Source organism: Oratosquilla oratoria, chromosome 43 (assembly GCF_046742065.1).
Source record: "Oratosquilla oratoria isolate Oo_2021 chromosome 43, ASM4674206v1, whole genome shotgun sequence".
In the NCBI taxonomy this organism is placed as follows: domain Eukaryota; kingdom Metazoa; phylum Arthropoda; class Malacostraca; order Stomatopoda; family Squillidae; genus Oratosquilla; species Oratosquilla oratoria.
The window spans coordinates 16,269,961-16,292,250 of NC_134819.1; the positions used below are offsets into that span (position 1 = coordinate 16,269,961).

The 22,290-nt window shown below is 38.6% G+C and overlaps 2 protein-coding genes across 2 annotated transcripts in view; both read left to right on the forward strand.

The window, feature by feature from the left end:
• The window catches only part of LOC143021928 (copine-8-like), a 758,082-nt gene that overhangs the window by 129,416 nt on the left and 606,376 nt on the right, over positions 1-22,290 (forward strand). The window lies entirely within an intron of this gene.
• The window catches only part of LOC143021929 (decapping and exoribonuclease protein-like), a 252,942-nt gene that overhangs the window by 64,577 nt on the left and 166,075 nt on the right, over positions 1-22,290 (forward strand). The gene's annotated exons all lie outside the window — the stretch shown is intronic.

A 22,290-nucleotide genomic window follows, 5' to 3' on the forward strand; every position in this document is an offset into this window, starting at 1 on the left:
GTATCACTTGTCATTACTCAACATCAATGTCCAAGTGGACATCAGAAGCAACTAATATTGAAATGTATTTGTAATAGTTTTCATTTATCTTAGCACTTAACCTAAATTTCACTTTGTATCACTTGTCATTACTCAACATCCATGCCCGAGTGGACATCAGAAGCAACATCAATGGGTGGAGGTGAATCTGGGTCAGGTGTGGCAGATGATGTCGAGTGAGGTGGGGAGGGGGGTGGCAGGTCAGGACGAGTAGAAGGACCAGGTTTAGGGTCATCAATGATGTCGACAATCACATTTCTCCTTTTGTCTTCCACTCTGGCAGCATTTGCAGCTTTCTTTACTTTAGCCAGCTTATCCCTAAACATATCACGGATGTCTGCCTGTTTGATGTTCTCCTTGCGACGTGTCTCAAACTGCGTGTACTGGGACCTTAACTTGAACAAATCTTGGGCTGAAAAGCATGAGTGTTGTTCATAGAATGTGATGATATCTTGGAACTTGGTGTCTATCTGGTGCCACGATTGTTTCTCAGCCTGATCCAACTCCTCTTCATCATCAGACTCTTCAACATCATCATCATCTTTCTTTGCCTTTGGATTCATTACAAAATCAATTAGCTCCCAGTCGATGTAGACTTTTGTTACTGGCAGTAATTCATCAGCGGTAGCCCATTTCTCTAGATCTTCGTCTGACAGTTTGCACAGTGGGTGATTTGAAGGTGCATCTGCCAACACTTCTCTGATGGCCTGGAGATTAGACTGCTCCTCTGTTGCATCGTTGAATCCCTCAAAATCGTAGGCACGAGTGAGTGTCTCTACTTCAGGCCACATCTTTCTCCAGGATCTGATCAAAGTGATAGGCTTAACCAAATCCCAGGAATGGGCAATTGCTTTGAGAGCCTCGTAGATATTGAAGCTTTTCTGGAAGTCTGTTATGGGCCCATCATATCTCACACACCGCCTACTGAAAGCAGTCTTGTAGTTTTTCTTCAGAGCTTGCAACACACCCTGGTCCATAGGCTGGATAAGAGATGTGACATTGGGAGGGAGGTAGACTACAAAAATGTTTCCATTCCTCAGTTCATCTTCATGGGGGTGGCATGACAGTTGTCCAGTAATAAAACCACTTTTGTATCTTCTGGGGCACCAATAGATTTTAGATGCTCTTTAACAGCTGGAACAAAATGGTGATGAAACCAGTTATGGAAAATTATTTTATCCATCCATGCACTGCCCTGAGAGTCGTAGATGACTGGTAAATGTACAACATTCTTAAAACACCTAGGACACGGTACTTACCCACACAAAGCAACTTGAGTTTATGGGTACCAGCTGCATTCCCACAGGCCAAGATAGTTATGTGTTCCTTTTTTTTTTTAAGCCAATTGCCACTTTCTCAGTAGGACCAGCTAGGGTAGAGTCAGGCATCATGCGAAGTACAGGCCACTTTCGTCAGCATTATAAACAAACTCGGGAGTGAGATTGTGTTCACAGCATAGTTCTTTAAAAATGGCGCCGAATTCCTCTGATGCAGCTGCATTAGCTGACCGCCTCTCACCACACACATCAAGCCTCCTGATACCGTAACGTTTCTTAAATCTGCTCACCCACCCTTCACTGAAAGTACATTGTGTTTCTATATTCATCTCCTCTTTAAATTTTTTGGCGTGCTCAATAAGAAGTTGACCAGTAACAGGACAACCTTCACTTCGCTGGTTAACAAACCACTCATATAACACTTTGTCTATATCTGGGACTAATGATGCCTTTAGAGTCTTACGTTTTTCTGAAACTTTAGCGAGATCACAGTTTAATACAGTATCCATCAGTTTCTTTTTTTGCTTTAATATATCATAAAGAGTTGTGTGGCCAATATTATACTGCTCCTGGAGGGCGGCCCTGCTGACACCATCTTGCATTTTTTGGCAGATTTCTAGTTTCTGTTTCAAAGAAAGTACCACTGGCTTCCTCTTCATCACCTTGGATAACGTAGGTTTCGGTGGAGCCATGATTGTAGCCTGTTGAATCACTGTTGTACGAGGAAAATAATGATTTAAGGAGAGCTTGTGATACTGTATCGTCACTGAGAGGACTCAAGAATGTATGTACTGTACCGCCAAACAGCCGATCAGGTGTAAACATGGAGTGTGCTGCCACCGTGTGAGCACTTGGTGTTTGAATGTTCGGTTGAGATCCAAATATGTTCGGTTGAAGCGATGGCTACCGTATTGAGAAAATGTTCGGTTAATGCGATTATTCGGTTAAAACGTGTTCGGATAAGTGAGAGTTTACTGTATATATTTTTTGTACTTGGTGACCACGTCGTCGCTGCATATTCCAATCTTGGTCTTATCAAAGTGACTCGTATTTTCTTCACCATTTCTCCCTCCAGGTATATAAATGCCACTTTGATTGTTCTTATTAAATTATGTTTTTCCAAAAATATTGTTTATATGTTTCTCAGGGGACATATTATTCATAATGATGACTCCTAGGTCTTTCTCGTTTTCAATTTTTTTTTATTTCTTCTCCCAATTTATATGATCCCACTATTTATTTATTTATTTATTTATTTATTTATTTTTTTTGCTTCTTCCAAATTCCATTATACTACACTTTTTGATATTGAATTCCATCTCCCACTTCCTACTCCATTCCCATACTTTATTGAGATCACTCTGTAGCGACTCACAATCTTCTTCAGTGTTCACTTTTTCAACATTTTTGCATCATCTGCAAAGAAGCTCATATAACTTTCAATTCCTTTATCCATGTCATTAATATATATAGCAAATATTATTGGGGTCAGAACTGTTCCTTGTGGAACACCAATTCTCACTTCATCCCGATTAGAGTGTTTGTCTCTTATCACTACTCTCATTTTTCTTTTATACAGGAAGTCTTCCATCCACTTCAGCAGTTTGCCCTGTATTCCTCCTTCAGTTTCTAATTTCTTAAGCAACTTCTTATGTGGCACCTTATCAAAAACTTTTTTAGGTCTAGAAATGCACAATCAGCCCATCCATCTCTTTCTGTTATTACATCTATTATCCTTGAATAGAAACACATTAAGTTTGTGACGCATGATCATCCTTGTCTGAATCCAAATTGCCTTGGATTTAGTATGTTGTTTTTTTCCAAATGAGTTACCCATCTACTTTTGGTAATACATACATACATACATATACCAAGGATTTTTCCCCCTTACAAGGGGGGTAGCTAAAAAGAAAAAGGCATAAAATCATTCCCACCCATTCCATCCCTGAATACACTCCACACCCCTCCACCCTCCCTCTTATCTTAGCACCTGAATGACGGGTCATCCCTGCACCTTGTCCACTGCCCTGGGTCAGAAGCAGTGTCGCAAGACACAGCACATCCACAGCAAGGCCGCTTCATTTAATCGGCGACCCCCCCCTCTCCGTCCCCCCTTGCATATAAGGAGAGGACGGGGAGAAATCTCTTTGGGCTGCGTCAAATTTTGCTCACACATACTACCTCACACCCCATCCACCTGCCCATTCCACCTCATGCTATCACAACATCATCGAGCAACAACAACATCGAGCAACACCGCTCGTCGTCGCTCGTCGTCGCGCGACCAAGAAGGAGAGGATTTACAACGAAAAAGGAAAACCTGGTTTGTACTGTAGGGGTGGGGAGTGAACGTGAGTGCCCGAAATGGTATCTATGCAGTGCTAGTTAATTGTGTTAACTCGAAATTAGCAAAAATGAATGAAAACGGCTCGAAAGCCAGTTGCGAATCAGAGCCATCTGGAGGCAATCCACTGAACCGCGATGTAAACAATAAACAAAGCGCCACGTGTTACGACAATGATTTCTTAGGGAAGAAAGAACTTAAGTAGATTATTAGAGATAGAGAGAGAGATGAGCAATCATGGACTTAAGAAAAGAAAAAGCTAACTTGGATCTTACAAACGAAATTAAAGAAATGAAAAGAGACATAAATGAACTGAAGAATGAAAATGAAAAGAAGAAAACTAATGATAATAATAGCGAAAATCTAAAGCAAGAAGTGAACAACAAATTCCAAGAATTGACACAAAAGATCGAAGAAAACTTAGGTGGGGACAGTATCCAGGAAATTAAGAAGTGGAAAGAAAATATTGAAAATAAAGAAATTGCTTTCAAAGAAATAGTCAAGCAGCAAATGCAAGATAATGCAAAAGACACAATCATTCAAGTGATTAACGAAAAAGCAAACTGGGTCAGGGACACAGTAGATAGGAAGAAATGTATTGTGGTTTATGGGCTTAAAGAAAAACAAGGATTGGCGAGGTACATGAGAGAAAAAGAAGAAAAAGAGACAGCAGTAGAAATCCTTAATGGCAAAGGTAATGCTGAATTGATCATGATAAAAGTCGAAGGCAAGAATAGAGTAGAAAGTTTGTGGTGACTTATGTGCCTCCAAAAACAAGCGCTTGGAAAGAAATTGAACATAAAAAAATGCTAGATGACACAAGAAAATCACTCAATGAGATACTAATGGGTAAGGGTAATCTGGTAGTTATGGGGGACTTCAATTGCAAAGAAATTTGTTGGGACAGCATGACAGTGCAAGGAGGAGATGACTCGTGGGGCAATGTACTGCTAGATATGACCATGGAGTACAAGGTACAGAAATAATGAAGAGCCATCGAAACTAGATCTAATATTTACAACAGAGCCTGAAATAGTGCATAAAGTCCAAAGAGTGACCATGTACTCATCGAAACTATACTAAAGGAAGAAATAGACATAGAGAGGAACGAAAAGCATAGGAAAGGAAGACTGAGGTACAACAAAACAGACTTTACAAAACTAAAGACATTCTTCCGGAATGCAAACTGGGAAATATTTTACAGGGAAGAAACAGCAGTGGAAGAGAAATGGAATATATTGATGGAAAACTACAATGAAGGGGTAAACAGGCATGTACCAAGACAAAAGCGAGAGAGAGAGTACATTAAATGTTGGTTCAACAAAAGATGCAGTGAGGCAAAAGACAGAAGGGACAAAGCTTGGAAAAAGTGGAGAAAAGACAAAAAAACAAAGCAAATGGCAAATTTATGTTAACTATAGAAATGAGTATGTTAATGTGAGAAGAGAGGAGAAAAGGAACCATGAGAAGGATATTATAGACAAATGCAAAGAGCAACCCAAACTATTCTATCGGTATGTGAATGGTAAACTTAAAAACAAACAGGAATTGGTGAAACTATGCCAAGGAAACATAGAATACACAGAAGATTTAGAGATGGCCGAAGTCATGAACAATCACTTTAAATCTGTTTTCACCAGAGAGAAAATACCGAATTGTGACATAGACAAAAACAAGAAATCTCCCCTCATGAATGAGTTTACAGCATCACTAAAGGAAATATCAGAACATTTATCAAGGCTGGATGTCAGAAAATCACATGGCCCGGACGGTATTGCAAATTGGATTCTAAAGGAGTGCAAAGAAGAACTAACAGACAAAATACACATCTTAATAAACAGCTCACTCAAAGAAGGAAAGATACCCGAGGACTGGAAAAACGCTAACATTGTACCAATACACAAAGGAGGAAACAAAGAAGAACCCACCAACTATAGGCCAGTATCACTAACAAGCACCATTGCCAAAATTTGTGAGAAAATAATCAAGAATAGATGGGTAAAACATCTGGAAGACAATGACATATTAAACCCAAGACAATTCGGATTCAGACAAGGAAGATCATGCTCCACAAACTTAATATGCTTTTACTCAAGACTAATAGACATAGTGCAAGAAAGAAATGGATGGGCTGATTGTGCATTCCTAGACTTGCAAAAAGCCTTTGACAAAGTACCACACAGAAAACTACTAAAAAAACTGGAACACATAGGAGGAATACAGGGAAACCTACTAAAATGGATAGAGGACTTTCTGACTGGTAGAAAGATGAGAGTAGTGCTCAGAGAAAAATATTCAGACTGGAAAGAGGTGATCAGTGGAGTACCGCAAGGATCTGTGCTGGCACCAATAATGTTTGCTATCTATATGAATGACATGGATGAGGACGTGAACTGCTACATGAGCTTCTTTGCCGATGACGCCAAACTGCTAAGGAAAATAGAAACTGATGAGGACTGTGAAGCACTGCAAGAAGACCTAAATAGGGTATGGAACTGGAGTCAGAAATGGGAAGTGGACTTTAATACTAAGAAGTGTAGCATAATGGAGTTTGGAAAAAGCAAAAACAGAATATCAGGAAAATATACAATTGGAACCAAAGAAGTAAAGAAAGTAGGATCCGAAAAAGATTTGGGAGTAATTATCACGAACGACCTGTCCTATGATATACAGATTAACAAAATTGTCGGGGAGACTTACAATTTGCTAAGATCAATAAAAGTGGCGTTTACATACTTGGACGAAGACATGATGAAAAAAATATTGGTTACATTGATAAGGCCTAGATTAGAGTATGCAGCGACATTGTGGTCCCCCAGTACCAAAAAGAATATAAAGAAAATAGAAAGAATCCAAAGAGCAGCTACAAAAATGGCACCTGCACTTGCAAACCTATCATACGAAGAGAGATTGGCTAAACTGGAGTTACCGACACTGGAGCAAAGAAGAGAGAGAGGTGACCTATTGACCATCTACAGAATCATGAAAGGCACAGAGGTACTCGATAGTGAGAACTTACTTAACTGGGACAAAAGAAACACAAGAGGACATGGAAAGAAAATAAAAAAACATAGCTATAGAAGAGAACTGAAGAAAAACAGTTTTCCTCATAGAGTTTTGGACACTTGGAACAAACTGGACAATGAAATAGTATGCGCAAAAACCATTCATGAGTTTAAAAACAAACTAGACACTGCAAGATACAAAGGCGGGACAACACGAGCATAGCTCCCCTTCCCGCAAAATACAACTAGGTAAATACAACTAGGTAAATATACAACCACTCCATTCACCCCTGTCTTCTGTCCTCTCCCGTCCTTCCTCAACAGACATTCCCCTCTTCCCCAAAGCCCCCTTCACCCCATCCATCCACCTCATCCTAGGACGTCCCCTCATGTTCACTCCCTCCACATCTGCCTTCCACACCTCTTTTACTAGTCTTTCTTCACTCATTCTTTCCATGTGTCCAAACCATCCTAATATTCTTTCATCAACCCTATCTCCCAGCTTCCTTTCCACCCCTGTTCTCCTCCTCACCTCCTCATTTCTCACACTATCTAGCCTAGTAACCCCCATCATACTACTCAGACACCTCATCTCAAACACATTCAAACTCCTTCTCTCTTCTTTTATGTTCCATATTTCTGCCCCATACAGTGCTGTTGGCACAATCACTCCTTCATACAGTCTCCTCTTAGCATCCATTCCCAGATGTCTATTCCTCATTACACTCTTTAATTCACCAAGGCATTTACTTGCTTCTCTCAATCTACATTCTACCTCCACCTTCACTCCACCTTTTCCTGCCACATTTGCACCCAAGTATCTAAAACTATCCACTTCCTCCAGTCGCTCTCCTTTAATGCTCACTTCCAGTCTACTGCCACTTTCACCCCTTGTACATCTCATCACCTTACATTTATCCACATTTATCTTTAGTTTTCTTCTATCACATACTCTCCCAAACTCTGCCACCAACTTCCTCAATCCCTCCTCCGATCCTGCCACAAGCGCAGTGTCGTCCGCAAACAACAACTGGCTCACCTCCCACTTTTCTCCATTTTCTTTAACCATCTCCAATCCCTGACCCACTACCCTTGCATTTACCTCTCGCACCACCCCATCCATGTATAAGTTGAACAGCCAGGGTGACATAACGCATCCTTGACGAAGTCCCACCTTTACCTCGAACCACTCACTCTCTCCATTTCCAATCCTGACACAAGCTCTACTATTCTCATAAAAACTCTTGACAGCTCCCAGAAGCTTTCTTTCACCACCCCTTGTCACTACTGTCACCACCACTGTCGGTCCTCGACCATTACACTTATATTTGACTTGTAATTCCACTCGTCTCGAGGCCCTTTGCCTTCGTTACGTGAGTTTCACTAAATGTTCAAGTTCATCTTAAGCAGTAGGCCCAATGCCTTGTATTTCCTGTAGTCTCACTATTTTCTAATTTCAATAGGCCCCGTGCCTAGTTCTCTCGTCCTTTGGGTTAATAAAAGGGTGGTGAATTTTCTTTCTTCTTTCACTGTAATTTCACAGTCTTGTTACACTCAGGATCTCTTTCTCTCGTCTCTCCACATCATCTCTCCACATCGTCTCTCTAGATCCCCGTATCCTATGCTAAGCTACCTTCGTCTGACGTCACTAATTTTTCTAATCCAATCTCCTATGACTTCTCAAATGAATGTCACTCCTTATGGGCGTGACTTTGAATTCATGCACCAATAGTTTTTTCTCCTCCACCTTGCACCAATCCGGAAAGCCATTGCAATGCCACTAGCAATACCGTTTACCTCAGCATTAGTCAAACGAAGCTAACCTGCGCTTACAGAGTTTTGATTACATCATCGATTATAAAACAGTCACCACCGTCGGTGTGTTTACATAGACATAACGTCGCCCTCGATGTTATCAAACAACTGGCGAGCAGGCGTCGAGTCTGAATTATTGAGTCATCATTCTAATGCCCTAGTGTTTCCCAAGCTCATTTCCATTCGCACAACTACCGGCCTCTTACAGGGCTCGGCAGCTACCCTTGGTCGTCCCGACCACTTTTTTATTTCCCTCTTACAGGGCTTGCTAATATATTTCTAGAATAAGCTAATCTACCCTTGCGTAATTGTTAAGCTACCCTCCAAAATACATCATTCATGCAATAAATTGGGAATAATACATAAACATAATACCTAAAATTGTGAATAACATGCATGTCAATATATAAGGCATTGAATTAAGCGGTTACATGGTTGATTTGCTTTGACAGAGCCAACCTCCGGAATACAACAAAGGCAATCAGTGCTATGTAAATCATTTGAGGGAGATCTTGACAATGGTCTTCTCTTAATTTTCAAGGGAGGAGAGTTTTCAGGCAATGTGAAGTTGAAGGTTGAAATGTAGGTGTCATCGGTTAAATGCATTGTATTAAGGGTATTAGTAATGGTGGAAATAGTGTCTGCATGCAATTCGCAGTTATCTTGAATAGAGACAAGACCTTCAACCAAATCCAATTTAGGACTCAACCTGGGACAATTTATTGATACCTTGGTCTTGTTAGGGAAAAACAGGTAATGAGATCCTTGTATGTTACAATGAGGGATCTGGTCTACCAAAATTCGTTGGTAATGACAATTGTTCATAACAGACACATTCCTAACCAGATAATTCATGCGAAGCTTCTCGGAACACAAAAGAGATCATGCTTTCTCTTAGATTGTCTACAGAAAGGATGTAATTGATTAGAAAATTCACTATGAGCACTAACTTTCAAATTTGAATGGTTTATCATCTTTTCAAAGATAATAGCAATTAATTTGCAAAACACACCAATCTAGAGTTTGAGTGTCTCTTCTTGTTCAATATTATTTCAAAGACAGTCTTATTACTTTAAAATGGTCACAATACTCATGTGTGTACTCAGATGAGAGGTCCTTACGTCCTTAAGGTTCCAAGTCTGACCACAGCAGATCCTAGGTTTTAGGTTTCCATGTATCTGCTTGACACCAAGTTCCAGTTGTTTAGGTCTCCCATCCCAAATACATACAAATGGTCAATACTATCTGTAAAATACATCAAGATTAATATTCAACTCTTGAAAAATATCATTATGATATTCTCCATATTCTCCAGGGTTATTAATATTTATGCACAAAGTATTACTATAATCATCTTCATAGATCTGCAAGCTAATTTTCCTTATGTCATCTAAATGTCCTATCAATTCTTCTCTTGATTCTAAATGTTTAAGATTAAACTTGTTTCCACCTGCAGAATCAATTACCCTATATGGACCAGTGTACCTTGGTGAAAGTTTATTATTGGGTGAGGTTAGTTTGACCATTACTAAATCTCCAATTTTCAGTTCTAGTTTATGAGCTATTTTGTGTTGTTGTTCCTTCATCTCTTGTGAATACACCTGCATATGTTTCCTAACTCTTTGGTGAATACTTTGAAGAGTATTTATCCTATTGGATATATAATCATCCATATTATATATGGGTTTTTGCTCTGCAGTCAACATTTCATATGGTAGAGTTTTGTCCTCCCCAAAAATTATAAAATGAGGTGTATCCCCAGTTGCTACATTAATTTGATTGTTCAGGGTACACTTAACACAAGGAATCCAAGTATCCCAAGTTACACTATGAGGACTTATTAGGGTTTTAAGACATATAATTATCTTTTTGTTTAACCTTTCTACTACTCCATTACTTTTGGGATGGTTAACGAGTATATTGACTTTCTTGATGTGGAATACATTACATAGATTTTCCAAGATTTTGTTATTAAATTCAGTCCCATTATCTGAAACTAAGATGTTAGGTGTAGTAAAGTTACAGATTATCTGATCATAGATTACGGAAGCAATAGTTTCAGCTTTCTTATTGATTATGGGTTGCAATATACAAAATCTTGAAAAATAATCAATAGCGACAAATAGGTATTTAAAGCCGTTCTCGGACATTGGTAATTCCAATGTATCCATGTGAACTCTTTCCCAAGGTTTCTGTGGAATGGGATAGGTGAGTATATAAGCAAGTTTTGGTGTATTTCCCTTCACCTTTACACATTTTACACACTTTTCTATATAATCATATATAGTTTTCTTCATTCCTGACCAAAAGTATTTAAGTTGTGCTTGTCTATAAGTTTTATCCTTTCCAGGATGTGAACTACAATCACTATCATGAAGTAACTTCAATATCTCATTTACCAGAGTTTGTGGTATAACCAACTGATTTACTTGACCTCTAGAAATATCTTTCCCCTTTACAAATGTTTTCCTATACAAAATTCCATTAATCAAATGAAATTCCTCTATCTTATACCCCTTTGGTAGCTTTGGAGGATCTCCTCTTGGGTTCATCAAATGCTTGATTATTGAATCACATGTCTCATCATCTCTCTGTTCTCTTATTAGCATTTCTTCATCTAAAGTTACTAATTCTTCTATACTACAAACAAAATTAATCAACCCAGTCCCAGTCATTGGTTGACTAATATTTCTAGAAAGTGGATCTGCTACATTCCTTCTACCCGGAATATATTCAAATTGAACCTCATAGCACTGAAGTATCGCAAACCATCTAGCAAGTCTGCCTCTAAGATTCTTATGCTTAAATAAGTTCTGAATAGCTGTGTGATCAGTCCAAACTCTGATGGGGTACCCTAGTATCATATCCCTAAAACTTTCTAAAGAATAAATTACTGCTAAAGTTTCTCTTTCTGTTATAGAGTAGTTTCTCTCCGCACTATTACAAAGTCTGGATGTGTAAGCTATAGGTTTCAAAGTTCCATTTCTCTCTTGCATTAGTAGGCCTCCTAATCCTATGTCAGACGCATCAGTACAAAGAATGAATTCTTTTTCATAGTCGGGAAAAATTAAAATAGGTGAACTCGTGAGTTTATCTTTCAACTTGTCAAAAGCTTGCTGTTGTGCCGGTCCTCACATGAACTTTGAGTCCTTTCTTAACAATGAACTTAGTGGATTAGCAATGTCAGCATAACTTTGAATGAATTTTCTATAATATCCTGTTAATCCCAAAAAGCTCCTAACCTTGTCTACATTGGTCGGAACTGGAAAATTCTTGACAGCGTCAACCTTTGAAATTACTGTACTAAGTCCGTGTCTGTCTATCTTATGTCCTAAGTAAATTACACTGTCTTGCAAAAACTTACATTTTTCAAGTTTTACTTTAAACCCAGCTTCTCCTAGTCTTGAGAATATCAAATCTAATTTCTTAAAGTGCTCCACTGCAGTCTGAGAAACTATTAAAATGTCATCTAGAAATACACTAGCAGTGTTTCCTAACAATCCATCTAGGATAGTATTCATTAATCTCATGTAAGTTAATGGACTATTACATAACCCAAATGGCATTCTCTTGAACTCATAATGTCCTGTTGTAGTAGAAAATGCTGTGAACTCTCTTGAATCTTCATGCAATTCTATTCGCCAAAAAGCTGATTTGATATCTATAGTACTAAAATATCTATTCTCAGTTCCCAAACTTCTCAAAATGTCACCGATAATGGGTAATGGTAACCTGTCACGAATGGTGTGCTTATTCAATTCCCTGTAATCAATAACTGGTCGCATAGTCCCATCAGACTTTGGTACTAAGATCAACGGAAAATTCCACTCACTTTTACTATGTTCAATAATATCCTGTGATAACATTTCAGTGATGAGTTTATCTACTACAGCTAATTTAGAGTGAGGAACTCTGTAGGCTGGTATGTAGATAGGTTGTGTTCCTGGTTTTAACTTAATGTGATGTTTTAAAACAGTTGTTTTGCCTAAGGCGTCCCCCGGCAAAGCAATTGCTTTTTTATGTTTCATAAGCAAAGCAAATATAGCTTCATCTAACTCAGGGCAATTAGTTGATTGTAATAATTCTTTATATCTATTTCTTAAGTCTATTCCTTCTTGAACTGAACAAATTGATGAAGTTGGTAATTCTATCTCCTCACTATTCTCATTTAAAATCTTAATAGGTTTAGTACACACCTGAATACATCCTATTTGTGTACCTTTCTTTAAAACTATCTCTTTATTCATAGTATTAATTACTAATACTTCTACTCTGTTCTTATTTGACTTATAAATCCCTGAGTCCCACTTCAATCCTTTAATTTTAACTGATTCTGGGACTGTAATTACTTCAGAGTCTACATTGATTCCTTTCAAACACACTTCAACCTTATTAATTGACATGGGATGTAACAATGTCGACCTTGTTATTCCGCAATCTGCAATTCTCAAGGCATCTGTGGTTGATAATTTAGTAATCTCTGGGATTTCCTGAACTTCTGAGTTGGGTTCACAAATTGTTTTACCTTCTGTAGGGTTGGACCGCTCGGTCACGCTATCTAAGATAGAAATGTTATCTAAGGATTCATTGATTCCTGTCACTGGTCTTAAGTCTGGTTGATTTAAGAATGGAATTAACTGTGACTTCACTAAAATTCCTAAGTCAGCAGGACAAATTACCATGTTTTCTTTTCTCATAGTTGCAAATCCTATCAATAAATCTCCTGGAAAAACAGACTCTTCTACCACTATCACTGGTATGTACAATTGTTCATTTGTATATAAGGCAACTTCTAGCTCAACCTTACCTAATGTTTTTAACTGATTTCCAATTACACCTTGCAATGAGTAACGGATTGGTTCCAACATTTTCACTCCTGGGTTCAACTGGTTTAAAACTTTACTAGTAATTACATTAACTACAGACCCTGTATCAATAAAAATTTGAATAGGCTTATTGAACACTTTACCTGCAATGAGAGGTCCTACAGAAGTTTTACCAACAGTAATTATCAGTTTGTCCGTTTCTTTCATCTCTCTTGCATTCCCATATTTAACACAATACCGCCTATCGGTATATATATGGGGAGGTCTGAAATTGTTTATTCTGTGTCTGGGGGTTTTCCTCTTAGCCCTGGGGGTACCTGAAAATTCTGGCACTCATGAGTCCTATGTCCGATTTTTTTATGATAAATACAGAATGGAGGGTTCCTACATTGATACTCATTGTGTCCGTATTTGCAATTTCTGCAAATAATCCCATAAAAATATTCTTGTGCCTTGTGTCCCCATGCATTACAATTAAAACATAGGATTCTGGTATCCCTATCCCTAGATGGACTTCTAGCATGTCACCTATGTCCTACTTCTGTTTTCTTAAACTCTCTAGAGTTCCTATATTGGCTTTGTTGATTTATAGGCATTACATATGGGTTTATTGTTCTGGCCTCACTGTATCCTTGAAGAAGATAATCTACTTCTCCCAAACTTATATTTGATTTTAGATCCTTGTACAGCTTTTCTGCTGTTAAGTCATCAGAATTCTTTGCCAATAAGCTAAATGTAATCAATTTGATTACCTGTGAGATTTTCATCTTCACAATAGATCTTTCTATCCAGTCTGAATCTTTCAAGATAGAATTCATGTCTTTTGACCATCTATCTAATCTAGCTAAGTACTCTGTGTCAGTTTCACTTGTTATCTAGCTAAGTACTCTGTGTCAGTTTCACTTGTCCTAACTTCCTTAATCATTTTTACCAATGACCTAATAGGATCCTGATCACATTTGGACATGAAATGTTTGAGGAAGGTCTTTTTGTAATTATCATATTGATTAATTTCTTCCATTTGCTGGAAGTTAATGACAAACCTCGCCCTTCCATGCTCTGGATCTATATTCTCCTTGAGAATCTCAATCTTACGGATATCATTAGTAATGTTTTTATTCACTATAAGAGTGTCTATGAGATTGAGGAATTTATTAACCCCATAGCTATTAGATTCTCCGGTAAATTTAGGAATATTTGTATTTGATGTGTGAATTTCGTGTCTCAACACGTTAGAATTCTGAGGGGTACTCATACTAATACCTTGCTTTATCCTGGCTGCTTGCGATGTCACTTCGTAATGTCAACTTCTGTCTTGACGTCCTTCTACGGCCTTGTCATTCGTCAGCGACGTTGTTCCTCAGCTCCATCACACACTCTGCCTTGAAGACCGCCTTGTAGATGATGATCACCTTGAAGAATCTTGAAGAATGCTTGTTCCCATCGTAGCAGTTACTTGAAGTTGTAGATTTCTCTCGTAGTCGTCCTTGGAACCAATACACTCTTGATTTTGGTTGTCTTGTTCCCGTAGACTTCCTCGCACCAGTTCTTCGTTCACCAGTTTATCTAGCACCACTTCTCTTCGGAGGTGTTTAACACTCAGTTCGTCGCACCGCTGTTCACCACTTTCACCACCCCTTGTCACTACTGTCACCACCACTGTCGGTCCTCTACCATTACACATATATTTGACTTGTAATTCCACTCGTCTCGAGGCCCCTTGCCTTCGTTACGTGAGTTTCACTAAATGTTCAAGTTCATCTTAAGCAGTATGCCCAATGCCTTGTATTTCCTGTAGTCTCACTATTTTCTAATTTCAATAGGTCCCGTGCCTAGTTCTCTCGTCCTTTGGGTTAATAAAAGGGTGGTGAATTTTCTTTATTCTTTCACTGTAATTTCACAGTCTTGTTACACTTAGGATCTCTTTCTCTCGTCTCTCCACATCGTCTCTCTAGATCCCCGTATCCTACGCTAAGCTACCTTCGTCTGACGTCACTAATTTTTCTAATCCAATCTCCTATGACTTCTCAAATGAATGTCACTCCTTATGGGTGTGACTTTGAATTCATGCACCAATAGTTTTTTCTCCTCCACCTTGCACCAATCCGGAAAGCCATTGCAATGCCACTAGCAATATCGTTTACCTCAGCATTAGTCAAACGAAGCTAACCTGCGCTTACAGAGTTTTGATTACATCATCGATTATAAAACAGTCACCACCGTCGGTGTGTTTACATAGACATAACGTCGCCCTCGATGTTATCAAACAACTGGCGAGCAGGCGTCGAGTCTGAATTATTGAGTCATCATTCTAATAATGCCCTAGTGTTTCCCAAGCTCATTTCCATTCGTACAACTACCGGCCTCTTACACTTTCCTCCTATCCCGTATATCTTCATAATCTCCCACAGTGCCTTTCTGTCTACCCTATCATAAGCCTTTTCCAGATCCATAAAAGCCCAAAAAACATCCTTCCCCTTTCCTATAGCTTTCTCACATATCTGTCTTACCACAAAGATCTGATCTACACAACCTCTACCTGTCCTAAATCCACACTGCTCCTCACCAATTACTCCCTCTGTTCCTCTCCTAATTCTCTCAACCAAGATCCTCCCATAAGCCTTCCCAACTACACTCAACAAGCTAATCCCTCTGAAACTACTACATTCACACTTGTCCCCTTTTCCCTTTTAAAGAGGAACTATACAGGCACTCCTCCAATCCTCCGGCACTCTACCCTCTCTCCAACAAACATTAAATAACCTCACCAACCAGTCCACCATCACTGTACCTCCCTTTTTTAGACATTCCGCATGGCATCCATCCAGACCAGGCGCTTTACCTGCTTTCATCATCTTAACAACTGCCTTCACCTCATCCTTCCTTACTTCTCCTCCATTCTCCTCATTCATCACTCTCATTTTCTTCGCACTTCCCACTGCAGCAATCTTTCCTTCCCTATCCTCCTTCACATTAAGCAACTCCCTAAAATACTCTGCCCATCTTCCCCTTACTGCCTTCTCCTCCATTATCATCTCTACATCTGCACCTTTTTACCTTTTCTTCTCTACTTGATTTGCCTCCTCTTCCTCTCTTAATTTCTTTCCAAAACATCTTTTTATTACTTTCAAAATTTTCTGTCAAACTCTTACCCCATTTCACATCTGCTCTCCTCTTTGCCTCCTTTACCTTTTGCTTTACTTCTCTTTTCTTTTCTTTGTACCTCTCATATGACTCCCTCATCCTATTTTGTAACCAATCTGTGAAAGCTCGCTTCTTCTCTTCTACAACCTTCTTTGTTTCCTCATCCCACCATTCACTACCCTTTCTTCTATTTCCCCCTGTCCTTCTTGTTCCACACACCATCCTTGCACACTTTATGACTCCTTTCTTGAACCATCCCCATACCTCCTCCACACCCAGCTCTACTCTATCCTTTACTCCCACCCACTCCTCCTTCAGCTTCTTTCTGTACTCCTTCTCCTTTTCCTTCTCATTCAAAGAGTTCACTCTAAGCACCTCCCTACCTTTTGTCCCTTTCCTCTTTCTCCATCTATCCTCCACTCTCAACTTACCTTCCACCAAAAAATGAACTGATATTCCCCCACCCTCTCCCCTTAGCACATGTACATCCTTAACTCTTCCTATCATAATCCTATTTACCACTACATAATCCATTAGCACTCTATCTACCATCCTTCCCTCCACCACCCTCTTCCATGTGTACTTATGCTTGACTTTCTTCCGAAACACTGTATTTGCTATCATCAACTCTCTTTCTAGACACATTTCCACCATCAACTCTCCACTACGATTCTTTCCTGGAATTCCACATTTCCCAACCACTCCATCGATTGGACCATTTCCCACCCTAGCATTAAGGTCTCCCAGTACTATCACATTGACATTTCTTCCCAAATCCTCTATGCACTCATTTAGATCTATCCAAAAGGCCTCCCTTTCTTCTACACTCTTCTCACTGCCAGGCCCATATGCACTTACAAGACCCACATCTCCTTCCCCAGTTTCACCTTCATCCACATTAACCTTGAGGAAACATCCTTCCACTCCACTACCCGTTTACCTATCTCTTCACTTACTAGAATGGCCACCCCTTCCCTCCCTCGCCCTCTCTTCACTCCTGATAACCTCCCACTTACACTCCCAAACTTACACTCACCCTTCCCTTTCAACTTAGTTTCACTCAAAGCCAACACATCCATCTTTCTTCTCACAAACATACTACCTATCTCTTCCCTTTTACTCTCATCTGTACCACATCCACGCACATTAAAAGACCCAAACCTTAGGGTGCTGGTCTGAGGCTTTCCAGCCCCTCTTATGCCTTTTCTTTTTTTAGGAATTTCCCCTGTGGGGCTATAAGGAGAAGGATGCCTAGTCCCAATCCCCGTCCCTTTCTTCTCGCCTCTTACGATCCAAGTGGGAATACTTGGTGGCTGTATTCTTTTCCCCCACCACAGGGAATTCCCCCATCACAGAAAAGGAATACTCAGGGAAATGGTACAGGACAGCAACAAGGAGTTGGAGGACAGCATAACGGAGGGACAGTCGTAGTATAAAAGTGTCATCATTTCTCTATGAAGAGTTTTCCTCTATCATAGACAAAATGATGTGTGCCTTTGGTCCGTAGGGGCGCCCCATATAGACCCTAAAGTATCAACTGCATGCTACTTTGCCACAATAACAAGCAGCCAATACCCCAGACGTATTAATGCTTTCACAAATTTTTGCTATCGTACTTGTGAGAGAGGGTCTGTAGTTAGTAGTCTTCCTTGTTTCTCCCCTTTATATATTGGTACTATATTTGCTCTTTTCCAATCTTCTGGAACTTTTCCTTCTTCCAATGAACTGCTTATTTGGCTATGTATTTTGCCTGTTAGTTCATACCTGCATTCTCTCAAAATCGTTTGCTATTTCATCTGGTCCATGCGATTTTCTGACATCGAGATTACTCAAGTGTTTCATTATTTCATTACTTGATACTTCTATCTCTCTCACAGGGGGGACTTTCTCCTCCCATTCTATATCTCTAGGTTGCATGTTCTCCCTTGTAAACACTGATTTAAAATGCTTGTTCATAATTTCTGCCATTTCTATTTCCACTGTGTATTCAACTCCTTGTCATAGTTTCTCTAAATCTTGTTTATTTTTCAGCTTGTTGTTTACATATCTGTAAAATAGTTTTGGTTAATCTTTACATTTTTCTATGACATCTTTTTCGTATTTTCTTTTCTCTTCTCTGCACACTTGTACATATTCATTTCTATAACTAGTATATATTTTCCATTTATCAGGTCTTTTGTCTTCCATTTTATCCGAACATTATCTCTTTTAACTCCCTACATCTTTTGTTGTACCGGCACTTTACATATTGTTTTTCTTGCTTTTGTCTTGGGACATACTTTTCCACTCCTTTATGAATTTTTGTCAAACTATTCCATTTCTCTTCTACTCTTGTTTCCTCCTTGTGTATTCTTTCCCAGTTTGCTTTTTGAAAGAATTCGTGTAATTTATCAAAAATTCTTTTTCATACATCAATCTTCCCTTTCTATATTGTTAAAAAAAAAATTATGTATTTTTCCACAGTTCCATTTCAACCAATATGTGGTCACTTTTATTAGTGTCTTATATTCAATCTTGTCCACTAATTCAGGTTCTGATGTGATTATTAGGTCCAGTTTCGATGGTTCTTCCTCATTTCTATACCTAGTATTCTCTTGAATCCATTGCATCATTGTATGTTCTATAATCATATCAAGTAGTACATTTCCCCATAGGTCGTCTTCACCCTTTACTGTCATCTCTTCCTAGCGGATTTCATTACAATTAAAGTTACCCATTATAACTATTCTTTCTCCATCTTCCATTATCTTATTTAGTGTTATCCTTGTGTTTCTAACATACTTTTCTGTTCTTTCTCTTCCCACGAAGCTGTTTTAGGAGGCACATAATTTACTACAAACTTCCTGCTCTTCCCATCCTTGTCCTCCACTTCCATCATAATCATCTCAACTCTATTCTTTCCATATATGATATTCCTCACATTTATATCTTTCTTTGTGTGGAACATAACTCCACCCCCTTGTTTTACCTCTCTTTTTCTAATCCAATAATTATATGCACCATGTCCTACACTGTTGGGTAGTAGTGGACCTTTCAATTTTGTCTCTACAATTCCCATTATGTCCGGTTCTTTTTCCTTCAGGTAATCATTCAGTTCATTCAAGCCTGTTATTAAGTCATCTATATTTGTGTAAGAAACTTAATTTTCTGCTACTGTGGTGCCGTCGATTGATTAGTGTTTAACCAAGAGCACTTCCAATGGGAGTGATCAGAGATACCCACATAAGAACGATTTGGGAAATAAGAAATCAAGGTATACGCTGCCACCACCCAATCGTCTATATGGATATATCTGACCATAAATGGAAACTGCTCCTTGTTATTCACGTCTGACTCCGTCCCCTTTCCTAAGGTCGTTCGGGGTTGGTTCTGGGTAACGAAAAGGCCTATGCCCAAGTGGGGTAGTAAAAGAATATAAGTGAAGGTTTTCTATGTGTTAATTATTACACTGAAGCAAAAATATAGTAAGAAAATACAAAAGTATATCGTGGTTTTCTCCAACTAGACAATCTATTGATCCTTACAGTATGAAAAATATATGGGTATGCGAAACATTTAATAACAAATTTTTTTTTTTTTTTTTTTTTTTTTTTTTTTTTTTTTTTTTGCTTATGGGCATCATAAGTAAGGTCACAGGCACGTGGAAAAACGTAGTTATTTACACTCCAACCTTCCGGTCACTGTATAAGTCTACTACAATATTGTGTCTACCTTCAACCCCGTATTCTTATTAGAGAACGATCACAGACAGAATTGTACTCTAAGGATTACACTCTCATAGCTAATGTATATATGCGTGATACCGTCTAACTCCTTCCATGCAGTGTTTGTGGAGTACACTCCCTTAAACCCTTTTTTTCCCCATACCTGTTATCGGGATAGTTTTTGGCATCAGATTCAAAACTTAATAATAATATTAACTATCTACCTACTATATCTGCACTATATCATTTAACTCACATATTGAAATTTGTTTTCATTAATCTTACAGAACGTACCCATACCTGTTATCGGGATAGTTTTTGGCATCAGATTAAAATTTTAGCTGCGCACAAAAAAAAAAACGAGACGGCTATGTGTTCGTATCTATGGGTAAACTACTAACCTCCCTGTTGTATTATTTCGTAAAACTTCATTTCGCTTCGCAACACAGCCCCTAGCTGCTACAATCTCTCCCTAAAATATTTCTCTAGTGGAATCCTGAACTGAAAGTTGGGAATTTTTCCTATTACTCTTAAAATTAATGGCTCTAGTTTACGCCTCTGTCCGAACGTGTCAGTGACGTCACGGGTGGGCGGAGCTACGGTGCGCCTGCTATGTTCGAGAACATTCTAATGTTGCCTCGAAGATTAGTTGAACCAAAATCAGCTGAAATATATTTGTAGCTATCTCTTATTGTATGTTTTTCTTCAATGATTATAGTAAGGCTCTTTGCCAACACATCTTGATGGGCAGACATAGAATAGAATAAATTCATGGTCTATTAAGGCTCTATTTTCTACTTTGCTTCTTGGTTGAGTAAAACCGTCACGACGTCCATACTACCCAGTCTCTCAAGTCAACACTCAAATAAATAAATAGATAAATAAAACGAAATTCCAAAAATAATATCCCTTCAAAATTCCTGTCCTTACACTACTTCCATTGTGTTTTCTGTTTCCCTTCTGTTTTTCTCTGCTATGAACCATTTCCTCACTTTCATATTCACTACTCTCCAATAGAATTTCTCTTTTTCTGACTCTTTTCTCGTTTTTTTTCCTTAGCTTCTAGTCGTTTTGGTTTCTCCTCTCTTTTCCTCTTTATTCATTTCTCTTATTATCTATACCTGTTTGTATTGTTCACTGTCTGCTAGTTTCCCTGTTTTTGCTAAGATATTCTCTACTGTTGTTTGTGACCTGAAAATGATCTTAATTGGTCTGGTTTTACCTGTATTATATTTCCCGAGTCTATATATTTCTTCAATTTCTTTCCCTGTTTCTTGAACTACTTGTAAAATATTGTTTACCTTTTCCTCTTTTACTCTTGTGGTCCTATTTAGATTATACTTCTCTTCCACCCCTAATATAATTATACATTTATTTTTGTCTGCTAAGTCTCTTACTATATTCTCCTTTTCTCTGATCACTTTAATAACTGTGTCCTTATTTTGTTCTTTCATCTGTTGTTTCACTATATCTGTAAATACAACTTTGTTGTTCTCTTTTACTTTTATCCAACCCTGTACTTTGTTTGCTATGGACTCTTTATTCTCTTTATTATTCTTCTTTAATTCCTCAATCTGATCTTTTACTTCTTTTAACTCTCTTTTTAATTCTTCTATTTCTTTAGTTAGGTTTAGGTTCTTCCTTAGTTCTTCCAATTTATCAACTCTTTCCATAATCTGTGTAAGTTGGCTGAACCTAGCCTCCCAATGTTTTGTCATTTTCTCTAGTTTTTCCTCTAGACTTGCTAATCAGGGGAGGTTGGCATCCTCCCCCTCATTAAATCCATGAAATTATTATCTCCACTTTCTTTTGTGCTGTTCTTATCTATATTTCTAATCTTAATGCTTTTATGGACATTTTCAACTTCGCTTGTGTCGTCTGCAGCCCTCTTGTTGATATTTCTCCTGATGTCCAGGGGAACCTGTTCGTCACCTTTCTCATTTCCTTCCATTTCCCTCAGTAATCCCTCCCTTTCTCCTTTTTCTTCACCTTCCCTATTTATACAACAAAGGTACTTGATGAAACTTGAAGTTTTCTTGTTGTTCCAAACTTCATTGTCACTTTGACCGACGTGTATTTACATAGTTGTATTTTACGGGAAGCGGAGCTATGCTCGTGTGTCCCGTCTTCATATCT